Genomic DNA, 17,056 nt, shown 5'->3' on the forward strand with positions numbered 1-17,056 from the left:
CGTTATACGTTATAAGGTAATAGTATATAACGTTATACGTTATAACGTAATGCTACATAACGTTATACGTTATAAGGCAATAGTATATAACGTTATACGTTATAACGTAGTGCTACATAACGCTATACGTTATAACGTAATGCTACATAACGTTATACGTAATAAGGTAATAGTATATAACGTAATACGATATAACGTAATGCTACATAACGTTATACGTTATAAGGTAATAGTATGTAACGTTATACGTTATAACGTAATGCTACATAACGTTAAACGTTATAAGGTAATAGTATATAACGTTATACGTAATATCATAGTGCTACATAACGCTATACGTTATAACGTCATGCTACATAACGTTATACGTTATAAGGTAATAGTATGTAACGTTATACGTTATAACGTAATGCTACATAACGTTATACGTTATAAGGTAATAGTATATAACGTTATACGTTATAACGTAATGCTACATAACGTTATACGTTATAAGGCAATAGTATATAACGTTATACGTTATAACGTAGTGCTACATAACGCTATACGTTATAACGTAATGCTACATAACGTTATACGTTATAACGTAATGCTACATAACGTTATACGTTATAAGGTAATAGTATGTAACGTTATACGTTATAATGTAATGCTACATAACGCTATACGTTATAACGTAATGCTACATAACGTTATACGTAATAAGGTAATAGTATATAACGTTATACGTTATAACGTAATGCTACATAACGATATACGTTATAAGGTAACAGTATGTAACGTTATACGTTATAACGTAATGCTATATAACGTTATACGTTATATGGTAGTAGTATACAACGTTATACGCTATAACGTAATGCTACATAACGTTAAACGTTATAAGGTAATAGTATATAACGTTATACGTTATAACGTAATGCTACATAACGTTATACGTTATAAGGCAATAGTATATAACGTTATACGTTATAACGTAGTGCTACATAACGCTATACGTTATAACGTAATGCTACATAACGTTATACGTTATAAGGCAATAGTATATAACGTTATACGTTATAACGTAGTGCTACATAACGCTATACGTTATAACGTAATGCTACATAACGTTATACGTTAGAAGGTAATAGTATATAACGTATAACGTTATAAGGTAACAGTATTTAACGTATAACGATAGAAGGTAATAGTATATAACGTTATACGTTATAACGTAATGCTACATAACGTTATACGTTATATGGCAGTAGTATACAACGTTATACGTTATAACGTAATGCTTCCTAACGTTATACGTTATAAGGTAATAGTATACAACGTTATACGTTATAAGGTAATAGTATGTAACGTTATACGTTATAACGTAATGCTACATAACGTTAAACGTTATAAGGTAATAGTATATAACGTTATACGTAATATCGTAGTGCTACATAACGCTATACGTTATAACGTCATGCTACATAACGTTATACGTTATAAGGTAATAGTATGTAACGTTATACGTTATAACGTAATGCTACATAACGTTATACGTTATAAGGTAATAGTATATAACGTTATACGTTATAACGTAATGCTACATAACGTTATACGTTATAAGGCAATAGTATATAACGTTATACGTTATAACGTAGTGCTACATAACGCTATACGTTATAACGTAATGCTACATAACGTTATACGTTATAACGTAATGCTACATAACGTTATACGTTATAAGGTAATAGTATGTAACGTTATACGTTATAACGTAATGCTACATAACGCTATACGTTATAACGTAATGCTACATAACGTTATACGTAATAAGATAATAGTATATAACGTTATACGTTATAACGTAATGCTACATAACGTTATACGTTATAAGGTAATAGTATGTAACGTTATACGTTATAACGTAATGCTACATAACGTTATACGTTATAAGGCAATAGTATATAACATTATACGTTATAACGTAGTGCTACATAACGCTATACGTTATAACGTAATGCTACATAACGTTATACGTTAGAAGGTAATAGTATATAACGTATAACGTTATAAGGTAACAGTATTTAACGTATAATGCTAGAAGGTAATAGTATATAACGTTATACGTTATAACGTAATGCTACATAACGTTATACGTTATATGGCAGTAGTATACAACGTTATACGTTATAACGTAATGCTTCCTAACGATATACGTTATAAGGTAATAGTATACAACGTTATACGTTATAAGGTAATAGTATATAACGTAATACGATATAACGTAATGCTACATAACGTTATACGTTATAAGGAAATAGTATGTAACGTTATACGTTATAACGTAATGCTACATGACGTTAAACGTTATAAGGTAATAGTATATAACGTTATACGTAATATCGTAGTGCTACATAACGCTATACGTTATAACGTCATGCTACATAACGTTATACGTTATAAGGTAATAGTATGTAACGTTATACGTTATAACGTAGTGCTACATAACGCTATACGTTATAACGTAATGCTACATAACGTTATACGCTATAACGTAATGCTACATAACGTTATACGTTATAAGGTAATAGTATGTAACGTTATACGTTATAACGTAATGCTACATAACGTTATACGTTATAAGGTAATAGTATATAACGTTATACGTAATATCGTAGTGCTACAGAACGTTATACGTTATAACGTAATAGTATATAACGTTATACGTTATAAGGTAATAGTATATAACGTATAACGTTATAAGGTAATAGTATATAACGTTATACGTTATAACGTAGTGCTACATAACGCTATACGTTATAACGTAATGCTACATAACGTTATACGTTAGGAGGTAATAGTATATAACGTATAACGTTATAAGGTAACAGTATTTAACGTATAACGCTAGAAGGTAATAGTATATAACGTTATACGTTATAACGTAATGCTACATAACGTTATACGTTATATGGCAGTAGTATACAACGTTATACGTTATAACGTAATGCTTCCTAACGTTATACGTTATAAGGTAATAGTATACAACGTTATACGTTATAAGGTAATAGTATATAACGTAATACGATATAACGTAATGCTACATCACGTTATACGTTATAAGGAAATAGTATGTAACGTTATACGTTATAACGTAATGCTACATGACGTTAAACGTTATAAGGTAATAGTATATAACGTTATACGTAATATCGTAGTGCTACATAACGCTATACGTTATAACGTCATGCTACATAACGTTATACGTTATAAGGTAATAGTATGTAACGTTATACGTTATAACGTAGTGCTACATAACGCTATACGTTATAACGTAATGCTACATAACGTTATACGTTATAACGTAATGCTACATAACGTTATACGTAATAAGGTAATAGTATGTAACGTTATACGTTATAACGTAATGCTACATAACGTTATACGTTATAAGGTAATAGTATATAACGTTATACGTAATATCGTAGTGCTACAGAACGTTATACGTTATAACGTAATAGTATATAACGTTATACGTTATAAGGTAATAGTATATAACGTATAACGTTATAAGGTAATAGTATATAACGTTATACGTTATAACGTAGTGCTACATAACGCTATACGTTATAACGTAATGCTACATAACGTTATACGTTATAAGGTAATAGTATATAACGTAATACGTTATAACGTAATGGTACAGAACGTTATACGTTATAAGGCAATAGTATATAACGTTATACGTTATAACGTAGTGCTACATAACGCTATACGTTATAACGTAATGCTACATGACGTTATACGTTATAACGTAATGCTACATAACGTTATACGTTATAAGGTAATAGTATGTAACGTTATACGTTATAACGTAATAGTATATAACGTATAACGTTATAAGGTAATAGTATATAACGTTATACGTTATAACGTAGTGCTACATAACGTTATACGTTATAACGTAATGCTACATAACGTTATACGTTATAAGGTAATAGTATATAACGTAATACGTTATAACGTAATGGTACAGAACGTTATACGTTATAAGGCAATAGTATATAACGTTATACGTTATAACGTAGTGCTACATAACGCTATACGTTATAACGTAATGCTACATAACGTTATACGTTATAACGTAATGCTACATAACGTTATACGTTATAAGGTAATAGTATGTAACGTTATACGTTATAACGTAATGCTACATAACGTTATACGTTATAAGGTAATAGTATATAACGTTATACGTTATAACGTAATGCTACATAACGTTATACGTTATAACGTAATGCTACATAACGTTATACGTTATAACGTAATGCTACATAACGTTATACGTTATAAGGTAATAGTATGTAACGTTATACGTTATAACGTAATGCTACATAACGCTATACGTTATAACATAATGCTACATAACGTTATACGTAATAAGGTAATAGTATATAACGTTATACGTTATAACGTAATGCTACATAACGTTATACGTTACAAGGTAATAGTATATAACGTTATACGTTATAACGTAATGCTACATAACGTTATACGTTATATGGTAATAGTATACAACGTTATAGGTAATAAGCTAATAGTATGTAACGTTATAACGTAATAGTATACAACGTTATACGTTATAACGTAATGCTACATAACGTTATACGTTATAAGGTAATAGTATATAACGTTATACATTATAACGTAATGCTACATAACGTTATACGTTATAAGGTAATAGTATATAACGTATAACGTTATAAGGTAACAGTATTTAACATATAACGATATACGGTAATAGTATATAACGTTATACGTTATAACGTAATGCTACATAACGTTATACGTTATATGGTAGTAGTATAAAACGTTATACGCTATAACGTAAAGCTACATAACGTTATACGTTATAAGGTAATACTATATAACGTTATACGTTGTAAGGTAATTGTATATAACGTTATACGTTATAACGTAATGCTACATAACCTTATACGTTATAAGGTAATAGTATGTAACGTTATACGTTATAACGTAATGCTACATAACGTTACACGTTATAAGGTAATAGTATATAACGTTATACATTATAACGTAATGCTACATAACGTTATACGTTATAAGGTAATAGTATATAACGTATAACGTTATAAGGTAACAGTATTTAACATATAACGATATACGGTAATAGTATATAACGTTATACGTTATAACGTAATGCTACATAACGTTAAACGTTATAAGGTAATAGTATATAACGTTATACGTAATATCGTAGTGCTACATAACGCTATACGTTATAACGTAATGCTACATAACGTTATACGTTATAACGTAATGCTACATAACGTTATACGTTATAAGGTAATGCTACATAACGTTATACGTTATAAGGTAATAGTATGTAACGTTATACGTTATAACGTAATAGTATATAACGTATAACGTTATAAGGTAATAGTATATAACGTTATACGTTATAACGTAGTGCTACATAACGTTATACGTTATAACGTAATGCTACATAACGTTATACGTTATAAGGTAATAGTATATAACGTAATACGTTATAACGTAATGGTACAGAACGTTATATGTTATAAGGCAATAGTATATAACGTTATACGTTATAACGTTGTGCTACATAACGCTATACGTTATAACGTAATGCTACATAACGTTATACGTTATAACGTAATGCTACATAACGTTATACGTTATAAGGTAATAGTATGTAACGTTATACGTTATAACGTAATGCTACATAACGTTATACGTTATAAGGTAATAGTATATAACGTTATACGTTATAACGTAATGCTACATAACGTTATACGTTATAAGGCAATAGTATATAACGTTATACGTTATAACGTAGTGCTACATAACGCTATACGTTATAACGTAATGCTACATAACGTTATACGTTATAACGTAATGCTACATAACGTTATACGTTATAAGGTAATAGTATGTAACGTTATACGTTATAACGTAATGCTACATAACGCTATACGTTATAACATAATGCTACATAACGTTATACGTAATAAGGTAATAGTATATAACGTTATACGTTATAACGTAATGCTACATAACGTTATACGTTACAAGGTAATAGTATATAACGTTATACGTTATAACGTAATGCTACATAACGTTATACGTTATATGGTAATAGTATACAACGTTATAGGTAATAAGCTAATAGTATGTAACGTTATAACGTAATAGTATACAACGTTATACGTTATAACATAATGCTACATAACGTTATACGTTATAAGGTAATAGTATGTAACGTTATACGTTATAACGTAGTGCTACATAACGCTATACGTTATAACGTAATGCTACATAACGTTATACGTTATAAGGCAATAGTATATAACGTTATACGTTATAACGTAGTGCTACATAACGCTATACGTTATAACGTAATGCTACATAACGTTATACGTTAGAAGGTAATAGTATATAACGTATAACGTTATAAGGTAACAGTATTTAACGTATAACGATAGAAGGTAATAGTATATAACGTTATACGTCATAACGTAATGCTACATAACGTTATACGTTATATGGCAGTAGTATACAACGTTATACGTTACAACGTAATGCTTCCTAACGTTATACGTTATAAGGTAATAGTATACAACGTTATACGTTATAAGGTAATAGTATGTAACGTTATACGTTATAACGTAATGCTACATAACGTTAAACGTTATAAGGTAATAGTATATAACGTTATACGTAATATCGTAGTGCTACATAACGCTATACGTTATAACGTCATGCTACATAACGTTATACGTTATAAGGTAATAGTATGTAACGTTATACGTTATAACGTAATGCTACATAACGTTATACGTTATAAGGTAATAGTATATAACGTTATACGTTATAACGTAATGCTACATAACGTTATACGTTATAAGGCAATAGTATATAACGTTATACGTTATAACGTAGTGCTACATAACGCTATACGTTATAACGTAATGCTACATAACGTTATACGTTATAACGTAATGCTACATAACGTTATACGTTATAAGGTAATAGTATGTAACGTTATACGTTATAACGTAATGCTACATAACGCTATACGTTATAACGTAATGCTACATAACGTTATACGTAATAAGGTAATAGTATATAACGTTATACGTTATAACGTAATGCTACATAACGTTATACGTTATAAGGTAATAGTATGTAACGTTATACGTTATAACGTAATGCTACATAACGTTATACGTTATAAGGCAATAGTATATAACATTATACGTTATAACGTAGTGCTACATAACGCTATACGTTATAACGTAATGCTACATAACGTTATACGTTAGAAGGTAATAGTATATAACGTATAACGTTATAAGGTAACAGTATTTAACGTATAACGCTAGAAGGTAATAGTATATAACGTTATACGTTATAACGTAATGCTACATAACGTTATACGTTATATGGCAGTAGTATACAACGTTATACGTTATAACGTAATGCTTCCTAACGTTATACGTTATAAGGTAATAGTATACAACGTTATACGTTATAAGGTAATAGTATATAACGTAATACGATATAACGTAATGCTACATAACGTTATACGTTATAAGGAAATAGTATGTAACGTTATACGTTATAACGTAATGCTACATGACGTTAAACGTTATAAGGTAATAGTATATAACGTTATACGTAATATCGTAGTGCTACATAACGCTATACGTTATAACGTCATGCTACATAACGTTATACGTTATAAGGTAATAGTATGTAACGTTATACGTTATAACGTAGTGCTACATAACGCTATACGTTATAACGTAATGCTACATAACGTTATACGTTATAACGTAATGCTACATAACGTTATACGTTATAAGGTAATAGTATATAACGTTATACGTTATAACGTAGTGCTACATAACGCTATACGTTATAACGTAATGCTACATAACGTTATACGTTATAAGGTAATAGTATATAACGTAATACGTTATAACGTAATGGTACAGAACGTTATACGTTATAAGGCAATAGTATATAACGTTATACGTTATAACGTAGTGCTACATAACGCTATACGTTATAACGTAATGCTACATAACGTTATACGTTATAACGTAATGCTACATAACGTTATACGTTATAAGGTAATAGTATATAACGTAATACGTTATAACGTAATGGTACAGAACGTTATACGTTATAAGGCAATAGTATATAACGTTATACGTTGTAACGTAGTGCTACATAACGCTATACGTTATAACGTAATGCTACATAACGTTATACGTTATAACGTAATGCTACATAACGTTATACGTTATAAGGTAATAGTATGTAACGTTATACGTTATAACGTAATAGTATATAACGTATAACGTTATAAGGTAATAGTATATAACGTTATACGTTATAACGTAGTGCTACATAACGTTATACGTTATAACGTAATGCTACATAACGTTATACGTTATAAGGTAATAGTATATAACGTAATACGTTATAACGTAATGGTACAGAACGTTATACGTTATAAGGCAATAGTATATAACGTTATACGTTATAACGTAGTGCTACATAACGCTATACGTTATAACGTAATGCTACATAACGTTATACGTTATAACGTAATGCTACATAACGTAATACGTTATAAGGTAATAGTATGTAACGTTATACGTTATAACGTAATGCTACATAACGTTATACGTTATAAGGTAATAGTATATAACGTTATACGTTATAACGTAATGCTACATAACGTTATACGTTATAACGTAATGCTACAAAACGTTATACGTTATAACGTAATGCTACATAACGTTATACGTTATAAGGTAATAGTATGTAACGTTATACGTTATAACGTAATGCTACATAACGCTATACGTTATAACATAATGCTACATAACGTTATACGTAATAAGGTAATAGTATATAACGTTATACGTTATAACGTAATGCTACATAACGTTATACGTTACAAGGTAATAGTATATAACGTTATACGTTATAACGTAATGCTACATAACGTTATACGTTATATGGTAATAGTATACAACGTTATAGGTAATAAGCTAATAGTATGTAACGTTATAACGTAATAGTATACAACGTTATACGTTATAACGTAATGCTACATAACGTTATACGTTATAAGGTAATAGTATATAACGTTATACATTATAACGTAATGCTACATAACGTTATACGTTATAGGGTAATAGTATATAACGTATAACGTTATAAGGTAACAGTATTTAACATATAACGATATACGGTAATAGTATATAACGTTATACGTTATAACGTAATGCTACATAACGTTATACGTTATATGGTAGTAGTATAAAACGTTATACGCTATAACGTAAAGCTACATAACGTTATACGTTATAAGGTAATACTATATAACGTTATACGTTGTAAGGTAATTGTATATAACGTTATACGTTATAACGTAATGCTACATAACCTTATACGTTATAAGGTAATAGTATGTAACGTTATACGTTATAACGTAATGCTACATAACGTTATACGTTATAAGGTAATAGTATATAACGTTATACATTATAACGTAATGCTACATAACGTTATACGTTATAAGGTAATAGTATATAACGTATAACGTTATAAGGTAACAGTATTTAACATATAACGATATACGGTAATAGTATATAACGTTATACGTTATAACGTAATGCTACATAACGTTAAACGTTATAAGGTAATAGTATATAACGTTATACGTAATATCGTAGTGCTACATAACGCTATACGTTATAACGTAATGCTACATAACGTTATACGTTATAACGTAATGCTACATAACGTTATACGTTATAAGGTAATAGTATGTAACGTTATACGTTATAACGTAATAGTATATAACGTATAACGTTATAAGGTAATAGTATATAACGTTATACGTTATAACGTAGTGCTACATAACGTTATACGTTATAACGTAATGCTACATAACGTTATACGTTATAAGGTAATAGTATATAACGTAATACGTTATAACGTAATGGTACAGAACGTTATATGTTATAAGGCAATAGTATATAACGTTATACGTTATAACGTAGTGCTACATAACGCTATACGTTATAACGTAATGCTACATAACGTTATACGTTATAACGTAATGCTACATAACGTTATACGTTATAAGGTAATAGTATGTAACGTTATACGTTATAACGTAATGCTACATAACGTTATACGTTATAAGGTAATAGTATATAACGTTATACGTTATAACTTAATGCTACATAACGTTATACGTTATAAGGCAATAGTATATAACATTATACGTTATAACGTAGTGCTACATAACGCTATACGTTATAACGTAATGCTACATAACGTTATACGTTATAACGTAATGCTACAAAACGTTATACGTTATAAGGTAATAGTATGTAACGTTATACGTTATAACGTAATGCTACATAACGCTATACGTTATAACATAATGCTACATAACGTTATACGTAATAAGGTAATAGTATATAACGTTATACGTTATAACGTAATGCTACATAACGTTATACGTTACAAGGTAATAGTATATAACGTTATACGTTATAACGTAATGCTACATAACGTTATACGTTATATGGTAATAGTATACAACGTTATAGGTAATAAGCTAATAGTATGTAACGTTATAACGTAATAGTATACAACGTTATACGTTATAACATAATGCTACATAACGTTATACGTAATAAGGTAATAGTATATAACGTTATACGTTACAACGTAATGCTACATAACGTTATACGTTGTAAGGTAATAGTATGTAACGTTATACGTTATAACGTAATGCTACATAACGTTATACGTTATAACGTAATGCTACATAACGTTATACGTTATAACGTAATGCTACATAACGTTATACGTAATAAGGTAATAGTATATAACGTTATACGTTATAACGTAATGCTATATAACGTTATACGTTATAAGGTAATAGCATATAACGTTATACGTTATAACGTAATGCTACATTACGCTATACGTTATAACGTAATGCTACATAACGTTATACGTAATAAGGTAATAGTATATAACGTTATACGTTATAACGTAATGCGACAGAACGTTATACGTTATAACGTAATAGTATATAACGTGATACGTTATAAGGTAATAGTATATAACGTATAACGTTATAAGGTAATAGTATATAACGTTATACATTATAAGGTAATAGTATATAACGTTATACGTTATAACGTAATGCTACATAACGTTATACGTTATAAGGTAATAGTATATAACGTTATACGTTATAACGTAATGCTACATAACGTTATACGTTATAAGGTAATAGTATATAACGTTATACGTTATAACGTAATGCTACATAACGTTATACGTTATAAGGTAATAGTATATAACGTATAATGTTATAAGGTAGTAGTATAAAACGTTATACGCTATAACGTAATGCTACATAACTTTATACGTTATAAGGTAATACTATATATCGTTATACGTTGTAAGGTAATTGTATATAACGTATAACGTTATAAGGTAACAGTATTTAACATATAACGATATACGGTAATAGTATATAACGTTATACGTTATAACGTAATGCTACATAACGTTATACGTTATATGGTAGTAGTATAAAACGTTATACGCTATAACGTAAAGCTACATAACGTTATACGTTATAAGGTAATACTATATAACGTTATACGTTGTAAGGTAATTGTATATAACGTTATACGTTATATCGTAATGCTACATAACCTTATACGTTATAAGGTAATAGTATGTAACGTTATACGTTATAACGTAATGCTACATAACGTTATACGTTATAAGGTAATAGTATATAACGTTATACATTATAACGTAATGCTACATAACGTTATACGTTATAAGGTAATAGTATATAACGTATAACGTTATAAGGTAACAGTATTTAACATATAACGATATACGGTAATAGTCTATAACGTTATACGTTATAACGTAATGCTACATAACGTTAAACGTTATAAGGTAATAGTATATAACGTTATACGTAATATCGTAGTGCTACATAACGCTATACGTTATAACGTAATGCTACATAACGTTATACGTTATAAGGTAATAGTATATAACATTATACGTTATAAGGTAATAGTATATAACGTATAACGTTATAAGGTAACAGTATTTAACGTATAACGATAGAAGGTAATAGTATATAATGTTATACGTTATAACGTAATGCTACATAACGTTATACGTTATATGGTAGTAGTATACAAAGTTATACGTTATAACGTAATGCTACATAACGTTATACGTTATAAGGTAATAGTATATAACGTTATACGTTATAAGGTAACAGTATTTAACGTATAACGATATACGGTAATAGTATATAACGTTATACGTTATAACGTAGTGCTACATAACGCTATACGTTATAACGTAATGCTACATAACGTTATACGTTATAACGTAATGCTACATAACGTTATACGTTATAAGGTAATAGTATGTAACGTTATACGTTATAACGTAATGCTACATAACGTTATACGTTATAAGGTAATAGTATATAACGTTATACGTTATAACTTAATGCTACATAACGTTATACGTTATAAGGCAATAGTATATAACATTATACGTTATAACGTAGTGCTACATAACGCTATACGTTATAACGTAATGCTACATAACGTTATACGTTATAACGTAATGCTACAAAACGTTATACGTTATAAGGTAATAGTATGTAACGTTATACGTTATAACGTAATGCTACATAACGCTATACGTTATAACATAATGCTACATAACGTTATACGTAATAAGGTAATAGTATATAACGTTATACGTTATAACGTAATGCTACATAACGTTATACGTTACAAGGTAATAGTATATAACGTTATACGTTATAACGTAATGCTACATAACGTTATACGTTATATGGTAATAGTATACAACGTTATAGGTAATAAGCTAATAGTATGTAACGTTATAACGTAATAGTATACAACGTTATACGTTATAACATAATGCTACATAACGTTATACGTAATAAGGTAATAGTATATAACGTTATACGTTACAACGTAATGCTACATAACGTTATACGTTGTAAGGTAATAGTATGTAACGTTATACGTTATAACGTAATGCTACATAACGTTATACGTTATAACGTAATGCTACATAACGTTATACGTTATAACGTAATGCTACATAACGTTATACGTTATAACGTAATGCTACATAACGTTATACGTAATAAGGTAATAGTATATAACGTTATACGTTATAACGTAATGCTATATAACGTTATACGTTATAAGGTAATAGCATATAACGTTATACGTTATAACGTAATGCTACATTACGCTATACGTTATAACGTAATGCTACATAACGTTATACGTAATAAGGTAATAGTATATAACGTTATACGTTATAACGTAATGCGACAGAACGTTATACGTTATAACGTAATAGTATATAACGTGATACGTTATAAGGTAATAGTATATAACGTATAACGTTATAAGGTAATAGTATATAACGTTATACATTATAAGGTAATAGTATATAACGTTATACGTTATAACGTAATGCTACATAACGTTATACGTTATAAGGTAATAGTATATAACGTTATACGTTATAACGTAATGCTACATAACGTTATACGTTATAAGGTAATAGTATATAACGTTATACGTTATAACGTAATGCTACATAACGTTATACGTTATAAGGTAATAGTATATAACGTATAACGTTATAAGGTAGTAGTATAAAACGTTATACGCTATAACGTAATGCTACATAACTTTATACGTTATAAGGTAATACTATATATCGTTATACGTTGTAAGGTAATTGTATATAACGTATAACGTTATAAGGTAACAGTATTTAACATATAACGATATACGGTAATAGTATATAACGTTATACGTTATAACGTAATGCTACATAACGTTATACGTTATATGGTAGTAGTATAAAACGTTATACGCTATAACGTAAAGCTACATAACGTTATACGTTATAAGGTAATACTATATAACGTTATACGTTGTAAGGTAATTGTATATAACGTTATACGTTATATCGTAATGCTACATAACCTTATACGTTATAAGGTAATAGTATGTAACGTTATACGTTATAACGTAATGCTACATAACGTTATACGTTATAAGGTAATAGTATATAACGTTATACATTATAACGTAATGCTACATAACGTTATACGTTATAAGGTAATAGTATATAACGTATAACGTTATAAGGTAACAGTATTTAACATATAACGATATACGGTAATAGTCTATAACGTTATACGTTATAACGTAATGCTACATAACGTTAAACGTTATAAGGTAATAGTATATAACGTTATACGTAATATCGTAGTGCTACATAACGCTATACGTTATAACGTAATGCTACATAACGTTATACGTTATACGGTAATAGTATATAACATTATACGTTATAAGGTAATAGTATATAACGTATAACGTTATAAGGTAACAGTATTTAACGTATAACGATAGAAGGTAATAGTATATAATGTTATACGTTATAACGTAATGCTACATAACGTTATACGTTATATGGTAGTAGTATACAAAGTTATACGTTATAACGTAATGCTACATAACGTTATACGTTATAAGGTAATAGTATATAACGTTATACGTTATAAGGTAACAGTATTTAACGTATAACGATATACGGTAATAGTATATAACGTTATACGTTATAACGTAATGCTACATAACGTTATACGTTATATGGTAGTAGTATAAAACGTTATACGCTATAACGTAATGCTACATAACGCTATACGTTATAACGTAATGCTACATAACGTTATACGTTATAACGTAATGCTACATAACGTTATACGTTATAAGGTAATAGTATGTAACGTTATACGTTATAACGTAATGCTACATAACGTTATACGTTATAAGGTAATAGTATATAACGTTATACGTAATATCGTAGTGCTACAGAACGTTATACGTTATAACGTAATAGTATATAACGTTATACGTTATAACGTAATGCTACATAACGTTATACGTTATAAGGTAATAGTATATAACGTTATACGTTATAACGTAATGCTACATAACGTTATACGTTATAAGGTAATAGTATATAACGTTATACGTTATAACGTAATGCTACATAACGTTATACGTTATATGGTAATAGTATACAACGTTATAGGTAATACGCTAATAGTATGTAACGTTACAACGTAACAGTATACAACGTTATACGTTATAACGTAATGCTACATAACGTTATACGTTATAACGTAATGCTACATAACGTTATACGTTATAAGGTAATAGTATGTAACGTTATACGTTATAACGTAATGCTACATAACGTTATACGTTATAAGGTAATAGTATATAACGTTATACGTTATAACGTAATGCTACATAACGTTATACGTTATAAGGCAATAGTATATAACGTTATACGTTATACCGTAGTGCTACATAACGCTATACGTTATAACGTAATGCTACATAACGTTATACGTTATAACGTAATGCTACATAACGTTATACGTTATAAGGTAATAGTATGTAACGTTATACGTTATAACGTAATGCTACATAACGCTATTCGTTATATCGTAATGCTACATAACGTTATACGTAATAAGGTAATAGTATATAACGTTATACGTTATGACGTAATGCTACATAACGTTATACGTTATAAGGTAATAGTATATAACGTTATACGTTATAACGTAATGCTACATAACGTTATACGTTATATGGTAATAGTATACAACGTTATAGGTAATAAGCTAATAGTATGTAACGTTATAACGTAATAGTATACAACGTTATACGTTATAACGTAATGCTACATAACGTTACACGTAATAAGGTAATAGTATATAACGTTATACGTTATAACGTAATGCTACATAACGTTATACGTTGTAAGGTAATAGTATGTAACGTTATACGTTATAACGTAATGCTACATAACGCTATACGTTATAACGTAATGCTACATAACGTTATACGTTATAAGGTAATAGAATATAACGTTATACGTTATAACGTAATGCTACATAACGTTATACGTTATAAGGTAATAGTATATAACGTTATACGTTATAACGTAATGCTACATAACGTTATACGTTATAAGGTAATAGTATATAACGTTATACGTCATAACGTAATGCTACATAACGTTATACGTTATAAGGTAATAGTATATAACGTTATACGTTATAACGTAATGCTACATAACGTTATACGTTATAACGTAATAGTATATAACGTTATACGTTATAAGGTAATAGTATATAACGTATAACGTTATAAGGTAATAGTATATAACGTTATACGTTATAACGTAGTGCTACATAACGCTATACGTTATAACGTAATGCTACATAACGTTATACGTTATAAGGTAATAGTATATAACGTAATACGTTATAACGTAATGGTACAGAACGTTATACGTTATAAGGCAATAGTATATAACATTATACGTTATAACGTAGTGCTACATAACGCTATACGTTATAACGTAATGCTACATAACGTTATACGTTAGGAGGTAATAGTATATAACGTATAACGTTATAAGGTAACAGTATTTAACGTATAACGCTAGAAGGTAATAGTATATAACGTTATACGTTATAACGTAATGCTACATAACGTTATACGTTATATGGCAGTAGTATACAACGTTATACGTTATAACGTAATGCTTCCTAACGTTATACGTTATAAGGTAATAGTATACAACGTTATACGTTATAAGGTAATAGTATATAACGTAATACGATATAACGTAATGCTACATAACGTTATACGTTATAAGGAAATAGTATGTAACGTTATACGTTATAACGTAATGCTACATGACGTTAAACGTTATAAGGTAATAGTATATAACGTTATACGTAATATCGTAGTGCTACATAACGCTATACGTTATAACGTCATGCTACATAACGTTA

The sequence above is a fragment of the Bombus fervidus genome, chromosome 4, assembly GCF_041682495.2.
Source record: "Bombus fervidus isolate BK054 chromosome 4, iyBomFerv1, whole genome shotgun sequence".
Lineage (NCBI taxonomy): Eukaryota > Metazoa > Arthropoda > Insecta > Hymenoptera > Apidae > Bombus > Bombus fervidus.